The sequence below is a fragment of the Tupaia chinensis genome, unplaced genomic scaffold, assembly GCF_000334495.1.
Source record: "Tupaia chinensis unplaced genomic scaffold, TupChi_1.0 Scaffold000097_1, whole genome shotgun sequence".
In the NCBI taxonomy this organism is placed as follows: domain Eukaryota; kingdom Metazoa; phylum Chordata; class Mammalia; order Scandentia; family Tupaiidae; genus Tupaia; species Tupaia belangeri.
In genome coordinates, this window is record NW_006159559.1 from 4,825,095 (window position 1) to 4,838,652 (window position 13,558).

The 13,558-nt window shown below is 36.9% G+C and overlaps 1 pseudogene; it reads right to left on the reverse strand.

Annotated features, from left to right (window-relative positions):
* Positions 1-10,471: 10,471 nt before the first annotated feature.
* On the reverse strand, positions 10,472-10,925 carry LOC102480344 (small ubiquitin-related modifier 2 pseudogene; annotated as a pseudogene).
* Positions 10,926-13,558: the final 2,633 nt, after the last annotated feature.

Sequence of the window (13,558 nt, forward strand, 5' to 3'; positions counted from 1 at the left end):
AAGTGGTTGTACTAATTTGCATTCCTACCAACAGTGTAGAAGAGTTCTCTTTTTACCACAGCCTCACCAGCACTTATCATTATTATTATCTTTTTAATTTTAGTCATTCTGACTGGGATTAAGTGGTACCTTATCATGGTTTTGATACGCATTTCCCTTATGATAAGAGTTGTCAAGCATGTTTTCATATGCTTTTGGGTCATTCATATGTCTTCTTTGGAGAACTGTCTGTTCAGTTTTTTTCTGCATCTTTTAATTGGGTTGATTATTTGCTTTGTGGGTAAGTTGCTTGAGTTCCCTGTATATTCTGATTATCAGTCCCTTACCTAAGGTATAGTTTGCAAATATATTCTACCATTCTAATGGTTGTCTTCTCACTGTATTTATTGTTTCTTTTGCAGTGCAGTAGCTTCTCAGCCTAATAAAGTCCCATTTGTCTATTTATGGGACTACTGACTGTGCTTTGGAGGTCTTCTTTAAGAAGTCTTTGCCTACTGCAAGATCTCCAAGAGCTTTTCCTATGTTTTCCACCAGCATTTTGATAGTTTGGGGTTTTATGTTTAGATACTCAATCTATTTTGAGATAATTTTTTGCTAGTGGTGAGAGATAAGGATCTAGTTTCATTCTTCTGCAGATGGATGTCCAGTTCTCCAAGCACCATTTGCTGAAGAAATTTTCTTTCCCCCACTGGATCGCCTTGTTCCCTTTGTCAAGGATTAGTTGGCTGTATGTTTTGGGATTCATTTGGGGGTTCTCAGTTCAGTTCCATTGGTCTGCCTCTCTGTTATTATACCAATATCATGCTGTTTCAGTTATCACAGCTTTGTAGTATGTTTTGAGGTAGGGAACTGTGATGCCTCCTACTTTATTCCCTTTGCACAATATTGCTTTGGCAATACTGGGTCTTCTATGCTTCCAGAAAAGTTTTATGATTATTTTATCTATTTCTGTGTGGAATAGCTCTGGTAGTTTGATTGGAATTACATTAAATTAGTAGATTAATTTGGGTAAGATGGATATCTTGATTGAATTAATTATCCTAATCCAGGACCATGGGATGTTTTTCTACTTTTTTTGTATCATTTTTAATATATTTTTCTAGTGTTTTATAGTTTTCCTTGTGGAGATCTTTGAAGTCTTTGGTAAGGTTTATTCTTAGATATCTTACTGGTTTTGTGGCTATTGTAAATGGGATTACTTTCTTCAATTTTGTCTCAGTCCATTGTTGGTGAATGAAAATGCTATAAAGTTTTGTATGTTGATGTTGTACCATGCCACTTCACTATTTTCATTTATCACTTCCAGGAGGTTTTTTTGTGGATTCTTTTGGATTTTCTATGTATAGCATCATATCATCTACAAATAGTAATAATTTCACTTCCTCTTTTCCTATTTGGATGCCTTTTATTTGACTCTTGCCTAATTGCATTGGCTAGACCATCCAGTACTATATTAAAAAGGAGTGGAGAAAGTTTGTTCCAGTTTTTAGTGGAAAAGCTTTCAGTTTTTCCCCATTCAGCATGATGTTAGCTATGGGTTTTTCATAGTTGGCTTTTATTGTATTATTCAGTGTTGAAGAATGTCCTGTCTGCCGATTTGGCTGAGATCTTAACCATGAAGGTATGTTCTATTTTATTGCATGCTTTATCTTCATCATTTGATATGGTCATATGGTTTATATCTTTCCTTTTATTGATGTGATTTATCACATTTATTGTTTTGCATGTGTTGAGCCATCCTTGCATCCCTAGAATAAAGCCAACATGTTCATGGTGTATAATCTTTTTAATATGTTGTTAAATATGATTTGTTAGTATTTCGTTGAGAATTTTTGCATCCGTATTCATCAGGGACATGGGCCTGAAGTTTTATTTTTTGTCATATCTTTGTCTTGTTTTGAAATTAAGATGATAGAGGATTCATAGAACAAATTCAGGAGGGTTCCTTCCTTTTGAATTTTTAGAAATAGTTTGAGATTTTGGATAAGTTCTTTTTTTAAAAGTTTTGTAGAATTCAGAAGTAAAGTCATCAAGACCTGGACTCTTGTTGAGAGACTATTTATTACTGATTCAATCTCATTGCTTGCTAAGGATGCACTCAGACTTTCTATTTCTCGTTGGTTCAATCTTGGTAAGTTTTATGTGTCCAGAAATGTGTCCATCTCATCTAAGTTTTCTTGTTTGTTAGCATGTAGTCACTGACAATATTCTCTGATAATATTTTGTATTTCTGTCTTATCCATTGTAATAATGCCTGTTTCCTTGATGACTTGATTTATCTGGTTCCTTTGTCTGTTCTTGATTAATCTAGCTAATGGTGAAGTCAGCTTTGTTTATCTTCTCAAAGAACCACCTTTTGGTTTTGTTTATTTTCTATATAGTTCTTTTATTCTCTATTTCATTTATCTCTGCTCAAAATTTTATTATTTCTTTTCAACTGGATTTTTTGTTTTGTTTTTGTTCTTGTTGTTTTTCCAGTTCCACAAGTTGTGCCATTAGGTTGTTTATTTGGCACTTTTCTTCTTTTTTCTAGTGGCCACTAATTACTATGAACTTCCCTCTTAGGACTGCTTTTGCTGTGTCCCATAGGTTATAAACACTTGATTGTTTATTATCATTGGTTTCTATGAACTTCTGGATTTAAGTCTGAATTTTTCTATTGTTGTAGAATCATTAAGGGGTAGATTGTTTAGTTTTAATGTGTTGTGAATTTTCGAGGTCTTTTTTTGTAGTTGATTTCATGTTTGATTCCATTGTGTTCAGAAAAGATGCTGGATATAGTTTCTTTGAATTTGTAAAGGCTTGTTTTGTGCCCTATCACGTATTCAGTCCTCAAAATGTTCCATGTAGGGGTGAGAAAAATGTATATTTTGTGGTAGTTGGGTGAAAAACTCTGTAGATGTCTATCAAGTCCATTTCATGTATGGTATCATTTAGATCTTTATCTCTTTATTATTTTTTGTCTAGATGACCTGTCCAGAGGAGTCAGTGGTGTTGAGATCCCCTACAATTATTATGTTGCAGCCTATCTCACCTTTGAGATCTAACAGTCCCCCTTTGATGTATTTGAGGTGCTCCAATGTTGGGTGCATATATATTTACAAGTGTTACATCTTCTTAGTGAACAAGTCCTTTTAGTATTATATAATGTCCTTCTTTGTCTCTTCTTCCATCTTTCATCTTAAAGACTATTTTGTCTGATTCTAGTATCACTACTCCAACTTTTTTTGGTTTCCATTTGCATGGGATATCTTTTTCCAGCCCTTCACTTTCAGTTTATGTAGGTCCTTATCAGTGAGATGTGTTTCTTATAAGCAGCTTAATGGTGGCTTCTGTTTTTGTATCCATTTAGCCAGTCTGTGTCTTTTAATGGGAGAATTTAATTAACATTAACGTTATTATTAATATTTTCAGATTTATTCCTGTCATTCTGTTAACCATTTTCTCAGTTGTTTTTTTGTTTTCCTATTCCTGTTTGTCTCTCTATTTATCCTGATATAACACTCCTCAGTACTTCCTATAAAACTAATCTAGTATTGGTGAATTCTTTCAGTTTTTATTTACCTGAGAATAATTTTATCTGTTCTTTCCATTTGAAAGATAAACTTTCTAGATATAATATTCTTGGTTGAAATAGTTTTTCTTTTAATGTTTTGATATATCTTCTCATCTTTTCCTTGCCTGCATTGTTTTAGTTGAGAGGTGTGATATTAGCCTAATGGATAATCTTTTCTTTTTTGTTTTCAGAGATTTTTTTGCTATAGGGCACATGCACTCACCAGAAAGATGAAGATTGAGAGCCAGAGAGCAAGAAGTCACCCCCCAGGGGGGATGGCCACGCTGCAATCCCTTCTCCTCCATTCTCCTCTAGGGATCTTGGGCATGTACACATAAGCTGCTGGGTTCAAGACTTGAACCATGGTTGACTCTACTGGTCCCGCCTAATGGATAATCTTTACAAGTAACCTGAGGTTTCTCCCTTGCCATTTTTTTTTAATCAATTCAAATTTTAATAGTTTGTCAAAGAGAAAAAAAATAAGTTAGCTAGGTTACAGATGACCAGTAACTGGCTCATGCCCTGCAGACTAATAAAACAACAACCTTTAAGGTTACCTTTCTTACCAGATATACAAATACAAATTAACATATAACTTTACAGTATCTGGGCCCTAAAAAATAATAAATCACAAAGTCAAAGACACATTATTATAGAAAATGAAATAATCCCTGTGTCTGCATGTTAAGTAATTCTCCAGTGTGAAACTAAAATGACATCTCACTCAACTTTTTGTCTTTTGTACCTGGTTTTTTATTTCTATTTTTGTTTTTATTTTTGTAGTGAGTGAAGACAGCAGATCATTTAATGTGTAGACACTACACTTTTGATTGAGAAAATTCAGGCTAAAATAAATATATTCAAAAACAAAAACTAATGAATTCAAAGGGAGAAGAAACTGACTGATACTCAGAATTCAGGTATAACCTGCTTGGGTTAATTGTAGACACTGGCTCCAGTCATGTCCTCCTACATTTTTAACAAGTGATCTGTCAAGTTTGTACATATTTCACTTTCAAATGAATCATTTATAAATAATTTTTTAGAAGTTTGTATCATACTAAAACTTTGTTAAGGTTTTAAACTTTAGGGGGTTTTATTTTATTTTAATTTCTTTTATACATTCAATCACATATGTCACTTAGCTTGTAAAGTGAATGTTCTAACATGAATACATTTGTCACCAGTCCAGTTGGGGATACTACACACATTATTATCTACAAATAATAACCCATAATTTTTTGTCCCATAAATGTCTTGCCTCTTTATTTTTCTCCTTAATGTCTTTTTCTCATATTGTCTGTCTTTAATTTTTATCAATCTGGCTATAATCTGCCAGAGGGAGGATTTTTGTGTGTGTGTATAGATTCTATTTGGGGTCTTTTTATTTCTAGGGTCCGAATTTCTCCATGTTTCAGTATACTTGGAAAATTTTCAAATAGTATTTCATGAAAGAGGTTTTCATTGGCTTTAGCAGATTCTTTACCTTCTGGAATACCCATTATATGCATATTTGGGCATTTCATAGTGTCTAAAATTTCCCATATGTTGTCCTTATATATTTTTTGGTTGTTTTTTCATTCTTTTTGGTGATGTGGCCTATATTGATGATTTTGTCTTCAAGGTCAGAAATTCTTTCTTATACATGGTCCAATCTGCCATTAATGCTTTCTAGTGAGATTTTAATTTCTTATACTGTATTCTTCATTTCCAGAAGTCCTATTTGATTTGTTGAAGGGGTGTGTATTTCTTTATAAAATTCCTCTTTCATGTCCTGAAATGATTTTCTCATTTCCTGGAACTGATTGTCTATTTTCTCTTGCATCTCACTGAGTTTTGTCACTATGAAAATTCAGAATTCTTTTTCTGACATTTCTGTGTATTCCTCTGTGCTGTCCATTGCTAGTGGGGGGCTACAAAGCTCACATGGTGGAGAGTTACCTCCTTGTTTTCTCATGTTTCTTCGAGATCTGTGCTGGTTTCTAGTCATCTGACGCAGTATTCACTTTTTCTTTTCTATTTATTGGAGTAGATTCTGTAGTATTGATAGAGGAAATTTCATTCTTAGTCCCCAGGTATTATCCTATGGGAGGGCACTGTATCCCAAGTGCTAGGCTTCTCTACTGAACATTCAGCTCTTGATGTGGTGGTAGCAAGCTAAAGAGATATAACTTAGTAAAGGAGATCAAGTTGTGGAGTACAGCGTGTGGGCTGGTGTACCAAAAGTCCCAAAGTTGTTTCCAGTCCCAGAGTACGGACTTACCCAAAGAGACCTAACCAGATCAATTTCAATTCCCCAGCCAGAAATAAACTTTTTAAATTATGAAAACAAACAAGAGGGACCAGCAGATGGCATAACGGTGACATCGCTGGATGCCCACATAGTTCCCTATTCCTGCCCTCCTCTGCCAAGAATCCCCACCAAACAGACCCTCTTCTGCCACAGTACACACACACACACACACACACACACACACATACACACACTACTACTACTACTACTACTACTACTACTACTACTAAGGATGTACTGCAGGTGCACTTAGGCTGGGAAGGGTCTAGACCCCTCAACTTCATCATGATCAGTCTACAGAAATCAGAAGTTTATCATTCTGACTGCTTTCTGGATCAGTCTACAGAAATCAGAAGTTTATCATTCTGACTGCTTTCTGGACAGTCTGGTTGGATTCTTCTGCATTCTCCTAAATGAGGACAACCTCCCCACATATTGCTATACTAAACAATCCATTGTCACTTGAATTATTTTGGTGAACTCTTCTAAAGCTTCACTGAAAAACCTACACCTTAGCAGGACATTCCTAATTTAGTAGCCTCAGCCCTCAGCTGTCACCTGTAACCCAATGCCATACTTCCAGTTTTCCCTGGGACCCTCTAAAATCTGCCCCAAATCAAACTGTAATGATAATGGGATTCACTAAGTTCCTGACAATGCTGTTGAAACAACTTACAGTGGCCTTTCTTCCTGTAAGAAGGTATATTTCTCTCTAAGTACATTGCAGTGAAAAACTTATTTTTTTATTTCATTTTTTTTCTTTTTTTTGGAGAGTTTTTTGCTATAGGGCATGTGCGCTCGCCAGAAAGACAGAGAGAGACAGAGAGACAGAAAGCAAGAAATCATCCCCTAGGGGGATGGCCATGCCTCAAATACTTCTCTTCCATTCTCCTCTTGGGATCTTGGGCACTCATACACATGCACCCAGCTTGAGTTTAAGCCACCACGTCCGGGACTCAAACCACGGTCAACTACATGGGAGTCCAGCGACATAGCCATTACACTAACTGCTGGTCTCGAAAAACCTATTTGTTAAGAATTTTTAATTCTTCCATGAGCAAAAGAGACAGAGAAAGAGCGTGTGACAAAGAGAGAAAAGATACCCCCAACAGGGCCTTGATGCTTGATCCACCTCTGCCTTTAGCCAGTTCCAAATCATGGGCACATGCTAACCAGGCAGACTCAGGAAGCTCTCCAGATACAAACCCGGAACCTTTCTATATGGACCAGCCTTGCAGAACATCATAATTTACATGTGCACCATCATCTTATTTTAAACATGTTCAGGTAATGTAATTCTGGTTTGCTGTTTTACTGAAAACAAATACCTGTGTGTGTGGTTAAGTCACCTGGCTAGATTCCACATGGCCAACATACTGTTTGAGTCCTAGACCTGGCAGCTTAAGAAACATACAAGAAACATGTGTATGCCTTCCCAAAATCCTAAAAGGAGAGAGACACAGAGGAGAAGATACTGCTGAGTAACAGCACCCATGGGGAGATTCTTTTGCATTCTCCTGACCCATCTATTTTCTCCCAGTAAGTATACACACCCTCTAGAAAATTTTTCTTCAAAATTAATACGTACAGAAACTTGCTGATTTAAAAAATACCTTGGGATGATCAAAGAATTGTGTGTGATGCTGCACCCTTATATGCCCTCCAGACTTCATTTTAAAATTACATTTCCTGGGAGACCATTAGAGGTTTTTCCAGGTAAACAGGTCTTATCAGAATCTAACTTCAAGCCTTTGCAGAAATTGTATTATCATAATTATTTTTACATTTAATTTTTTGATATTATCATTTTTTTCTCTCTTCCTCTTTATGAGGGAAAAAAAGAAGAAACAGTTGAAGGAAGGGAGAGAAAAAGGGAAGAAAGAGGAAGAGAGAAAGGTGGAAGAAAAAGAGACAAAGTTAATTGAAAGTTATGTTTATTTGGATTCTGGTTTAATTAAGAATTTTACTACATTGAAGAATGGCTAGTCTGTTTCTTTTTTATGTCAATAACATCAGATAAATAATTGAAGTAATTATAAACTCAAATAATGAGATGTGCTATCTTGGACTTCTTTTATGGGTAGTGATACTACACTGAATACTCTTGTACCTTCTTTACTCTGAATAATTTAGGTATAATTCAACAAGCTTATGGGAATTAAATCCAAATCAAATTTTACATTTTATTTGGAGCCAGCCAGTGGCATGGTGGTTAAAGCAGCTGGATCCCACATGGCCTACTGAGTGGTCAAGTCCTAGACCTGGTGGCTTGAAAAACAAGCCAGGTGCATGGGTGTGCATCTCCAAAATCCTGAGAGGAGAATGGAGAAGGGACTGTGATGAGAGAGTGTTTTCTCATTCTCCCTCTCTCTTTCTCTGACTCTCTGTCTCTAGTGGGTGCATATGCCTTAAAGCAAAATATTTTTTTTTACATTCTATTATTCATACATCTAATTATTGCTAAGTTTCCCCTTGTATGTGAAGAAAGATTGATGTTGGGAACCAGCAGTTAGTGTAATGGCTATGTCGCTGGACTCCCACGTAGTCGACCGCGGTTCGCTCCCGAACCCAGTGGCTTAAAATTCACGCCAGGCGCATGTGCGTGCGTGCCCAAGATCCCGAGAGAATGGAGGAGAAGGGATTGCGGCATGACCATCCCCCGTGGGGGGTGATTTCTCGCTTTCTGTCTCTATGTCTCTCTCTGTCTGTCTGGTGAGTGCACGCACCCTATAGCAAAAACCTCTTCAAAAAAAAGAAAAAAGAAAGATTGATGTCAGCCCTCATCATTGTAAACTATAGCAAGGAAATAGCTGAATGTATCAATTGCAGATTTTCTATGATTTTTCTAAACTACGAGAATGTAAAAAAATCAGAGGCCAGCAGTTATAGCGTAATGGCTATGTTGCTGGACTCCCATGTAGCCGACCGTGGTACGAGTCCCAGACCCAGTGGCTTAAACTCACGCCAGGCGTGTGTGCGTGCATGCCCAAGATCCTGAGAGGAAAATGGAGGAGAAGGGATTTGTGGTGTGGCCATCCCCCCCGCCGGGAGGTGATTTTTCGCTTTCTGTCTCTCTGTCTCTCTGTCTTTCTGGTGAGCGCACGCACCCTACAGCAAAAAATAAAATAAAAGGGTGGGGGGGAAGGATGTAGAAAATCCTACTGAAAATTGTTCCAACTCAAATTTCTGCCTGAGTCACCTTATAGTAAGTACATGAAAAATACTGTCATGAGCTAGCAGAACCAGATGTTTAGAGAAAGCCTTTAGTGTGGTTTTACGTTGTTAGAATGGTTTTGATCAAATTAGCGTTCAGAACTAGATGTTTCTGAAGATGAAGTAGCTTAACTGAAGATAGAAAGGAAGCTAACTTCTAATGCCAGTTATTGGCAATATATTTTCAATATTTTTAGTAACTCACCTAAATAAAAAACAACTTATTTATGTCAAAAATAACCCCCAAAAATATTACATATGGTGCTTCAGGTTCAATATACTTCTTATAATACAGATGGTGGGTACTCATAATTATGAAATTAATCATGGAACATATTTATATATATTCTGGAAGAAAATAGATCCAATTTTTCACATTTTTAGTAGCTAAGCTCCCAACTCCTATCCTACCAGCTTCGATTTAGCCTTTGCCTGTGCTGGTCAATAAGTCCCTCAATTAGTTCATTCACCATAGTAATTCAAATTTGGGGTGCTACACTGCTTGTGCCTGCTCCTTACTTCTGTTCAGATCGTTCTGTTTATTTCTATGAGATAACAGCATTTAGAGTGATAAGAACTAAGTAGGTCCATATGCTGCTTTGTCACGGTTTATTGAAAATAGGACACAGGTAATGGTGGTTGGGAATACTATTATTTAGATTCTAAGCATCTTGGTCCCAAATGTTGTAGATTGTACTTTTAGATATGTTGCCCATATCTAAGGTACACTGCATGCCTGTTCTGTACATTGGATGATGTGTATTAGTATTTGGCAAGTGTTATGGCAGAATGGAAAGCTCTGCCATAAATAGCTCGTTGTGTGACTGAGAAAGTTAACCTCTTTACAAAATTCCAGCACTGTCCTTCATAAAACTGAAGACTCCTTTCTATACTAACGCTATATTTTTATTGCTTTTCCTTCCAAAATGAGATTTTAGAAACGAAATCTTTTTTTTTTTTTTAAACAAGAAGTTTATTTAAACAACAAGATGCTTGACTTGAAGGGAAAACTATCTAGGATTCCTTTTTTTCTTTAAGAGTAATTTACTCCTACTTAAAGACAGATTACCCTACGTGTAACAGCTACATACAAAAAAGTTATAAAATTGTCCTTGGTTTTGCAATGATAAATGAAAAACATTAAAATTCTCCAGTCAAACAAGGTATGCAAGGATTTTTATGCTGATGGGTTTTCTTTTTCTTTTTCTTTTTGCTAAAACAGTGACAGAAAATAATTTACTGGAATATAAAGATAAGAGCTGAATGAGCACGCCACTAATGGAGAAAGGGGGTATTTCCACAGAACCAGTATTTTTCCCTATCTCATCTCCACTTGATGTCAATCAAAACACACCTTTGGCCATTTAGTTAAAAAAAATGTAATATGCGTGTGCACATACACCAGTTTATGTACAATAAAGGAATGGAGAAGGGAAAATGAAAGAATAGAGAAAACTATACTGTAGTAGTCAGGATGTGGTGAAACCAAATTGTGGTTTTCTAATTGAGAATGTATTCTTGGTCTGTAAGAACAGAGTTGTGGAGTAAAGTAGCAGGTTCCCTTTTTAGTACACACCTCCTGTGTGCTGCTGGAACACATCAATTGTATCTTCATCCTCCATTTCCAACTGTGCAAGTGTATCTGTTTCATTGATTGGCTGCCCATCAAATCGGAATCTGATCTGCCTCATTGACAAACCAGGTTGTTCACAATAGTTCACAATAGACTTTCATTAGTTTACTAAGTGGTATACGCCTCTTAATCTTAAACTGCACCACAGAACTATCCTGCCCCGCCACCTTCAATTTAATATGATTGTTGTTCTCAGTCTTGACTCCTTCCTTGGGCTTTTCGGCAGCCATGGTGATCGCCGGAGTCTCCTCAGCTGCTGCTTCACAAAATAGGTACCAGGTCCCCACCAAGGAGCACAGAAGCAGCACCCGGACCAGCAGAAGAAGGAGGCAGCCCCGGTGGAGGTGGGAAAGCGAGATTTTAGAAACTAAATCTTAAAACTAATTTTCTTTTTCATCCTCCCAAATATTTTATCAAACAAATTTTAATTTAATATAAAAGCCTGAAGGAGATACAGAATTATATATTTAAAAGGTTTTGCTGTCAACTTTATAGAAATTATTCTCTTCTCTGAAGTGAAATATGGCTCAAAATGGAAACATTAAAATTTTGCCAATTATTAAAAATTGTTCCCTTAAGATTTTATAAATTTTAAAAGAACAAACTAATAGTATAAGGTAAGTAAGTATATTGAATATTTTATTACCTAATCAGCAGCTGTCGCAGAAATTAAAAAAAAAATCAGTAATGTTTTTATATAAATCTCACTTTTATACTGGCTTTTTTGTGAGGAGTAAACAAGATAGAGAGCCAGTGGAGGAAGTTAAGACATGGGATCACACATGGCTGACTACACAGTTCAAGCCCCAGATCTGGTGGCTAGAAAATTATGCTGGGTACACACTAGTATGTGCATGCTCAAAATCTTGAGGGGAGACTGGAAGAGAATGGATTTCAATGTGGCCATCCCCACTAGGGGAGTAGTTTCTCACTTTCTTTCTTTCTCTCTCTGGTGAGTACACAGGCCCTATAGCAAGATAAATAAAAATAAATAAATAAATAATGTAGATAGACAGGAAGGTATGCAAGTAGATAGAGATACAAAGTGACAGATAAAAAGTCCAGTTTTCCCTCACGAACATGCTTACTGTCAAGAATAGTCAGTTAATAACAATTTCTTGAATTTTATCAATGAGTTGTGTTACCATACTTTTTCTGATCCAATTCTTTATCCAAGTTTATTTAAAAAGAAATATTAATCAGAAGACACCAGCTAAACTCACAGTTAAATAAAAATTAGAAGATTATTATTACTTTCTTTTCAATCAAAAAGGCATTTCTAAAATTCTTTTCTAGAAATCTCAAATACGAGTTACTTGAGATTTTAATTGAGGTCGGGTCCAAGGACAGATACTATTAATTAATGATTTCTGAAAACACAGCACCCCAATTTAAGAAGAAACTTCAAAGATCCTTCCTTTGGGTCTCTTCCCATTGTGCTGTGACTTTACATACTTCTTCCTATTCCTCTTATTCCACTCACTTAAAATTAGAGTAGCAAGTTCAAGCCTTCGAAAATGATACACTCCTGTCAAGAAGGAATGGGAATGATTCTTAGTATTAGTTCATACTATATAGTCCTCTGGTCTGTAGAGAGGACTGTATAGTAGAGAGCTTCCAGGAAAGAGGCTGGAGGCTGCCACTTACAGTGCTAAAAAGAACAGAGCAGATAGAACACATATGTTTCCCACCTTAACAATTGTGGGCAACTGGGCAATTTACTCATCCTAAGCAATGATTTCCTTATTAATAACAAACAAAAATAAATAGATACTTATGACTTATTGTGAGGAGTCAGTAATAGCCTAGGTATAAAGTTTTAAGATTCCAGACATATATTATTTTACTTTATTAGTCTGGAAGTGAAAGTTTAGTCAAGCACTCATAAACTTTTTATTGCTTTTCATACTGAACTTTATTTAGGTGTAATTTACATAAAATAAAAACACTCATTTTAGATAAATGGATGGACGAATGGATGGGTAGACTGACAAGTTTTGGTAAGTGTACACATTTATTTAACCAATGCTACACTACAGTCAAGACACAGAACATTTCTACCACCTCCCAAAAGTTTCTTTTTTTTTTCTTTTTTGGAGAGGTTTTTTCACTATAGGGCGTGTGAGCTCGCCAGACAGACAGAGAGAGACATAGAGACAGAAAGCGAGAAATCACCCCCCGGGGGGATGGTCACGCCACAATCCCTTCTCCTCCATTCTCCTCTCGGGATCTTGGGCATGCACGCACACACACCCGGCGTGAGTTCTAAGCCACCGGGTCCGGGATGCGAATCGCGGTCGACTACATGGGAGTCCAGCGACATAGCCATTGCACTAACTGCTGGTTCCCTACCAAACGTTTCTGATGCTCCCACTGCAATCACCCTCATCAACCTAAGCCTCAGGCCACCACTGATCTACTGCTCTCTCAAGATTTGTTCCCTCGGGAACCAGCAGTTAGCGTAATGGCTATGTCGCTGGACTCCCACGTAGTCAACCAAGGTTCGCGGTCCGGACCTGGTGGCTTAAAACTCACGCCGGGTGTGTGTGCGTGCGTGCCCAAGATCCCGAGAGGAGAATGGAGGAGAAGGGATTGCGGCGTGACCATCCCCCCTGGGGGGTGATTTCTCGCTTTCTGTCTCTATGTCTCTGTCTGTCTGGCGAGCGCATGTACCCTATAGTGAAAACCTCTCAAACAAACAAACAAAAAAAAAGATTTGTTCCCTCTGGAGTTTCATGTAGACTCTTTGTGTGTAAGTCCTTTTGCTTAACATATTGCCTTTATAATCCATCCATGATGTTGCATAAATCAGCAGTTTCTTCCTTCTTATTAAAGAGTCTTCCACCATAGAATGTACCAATGT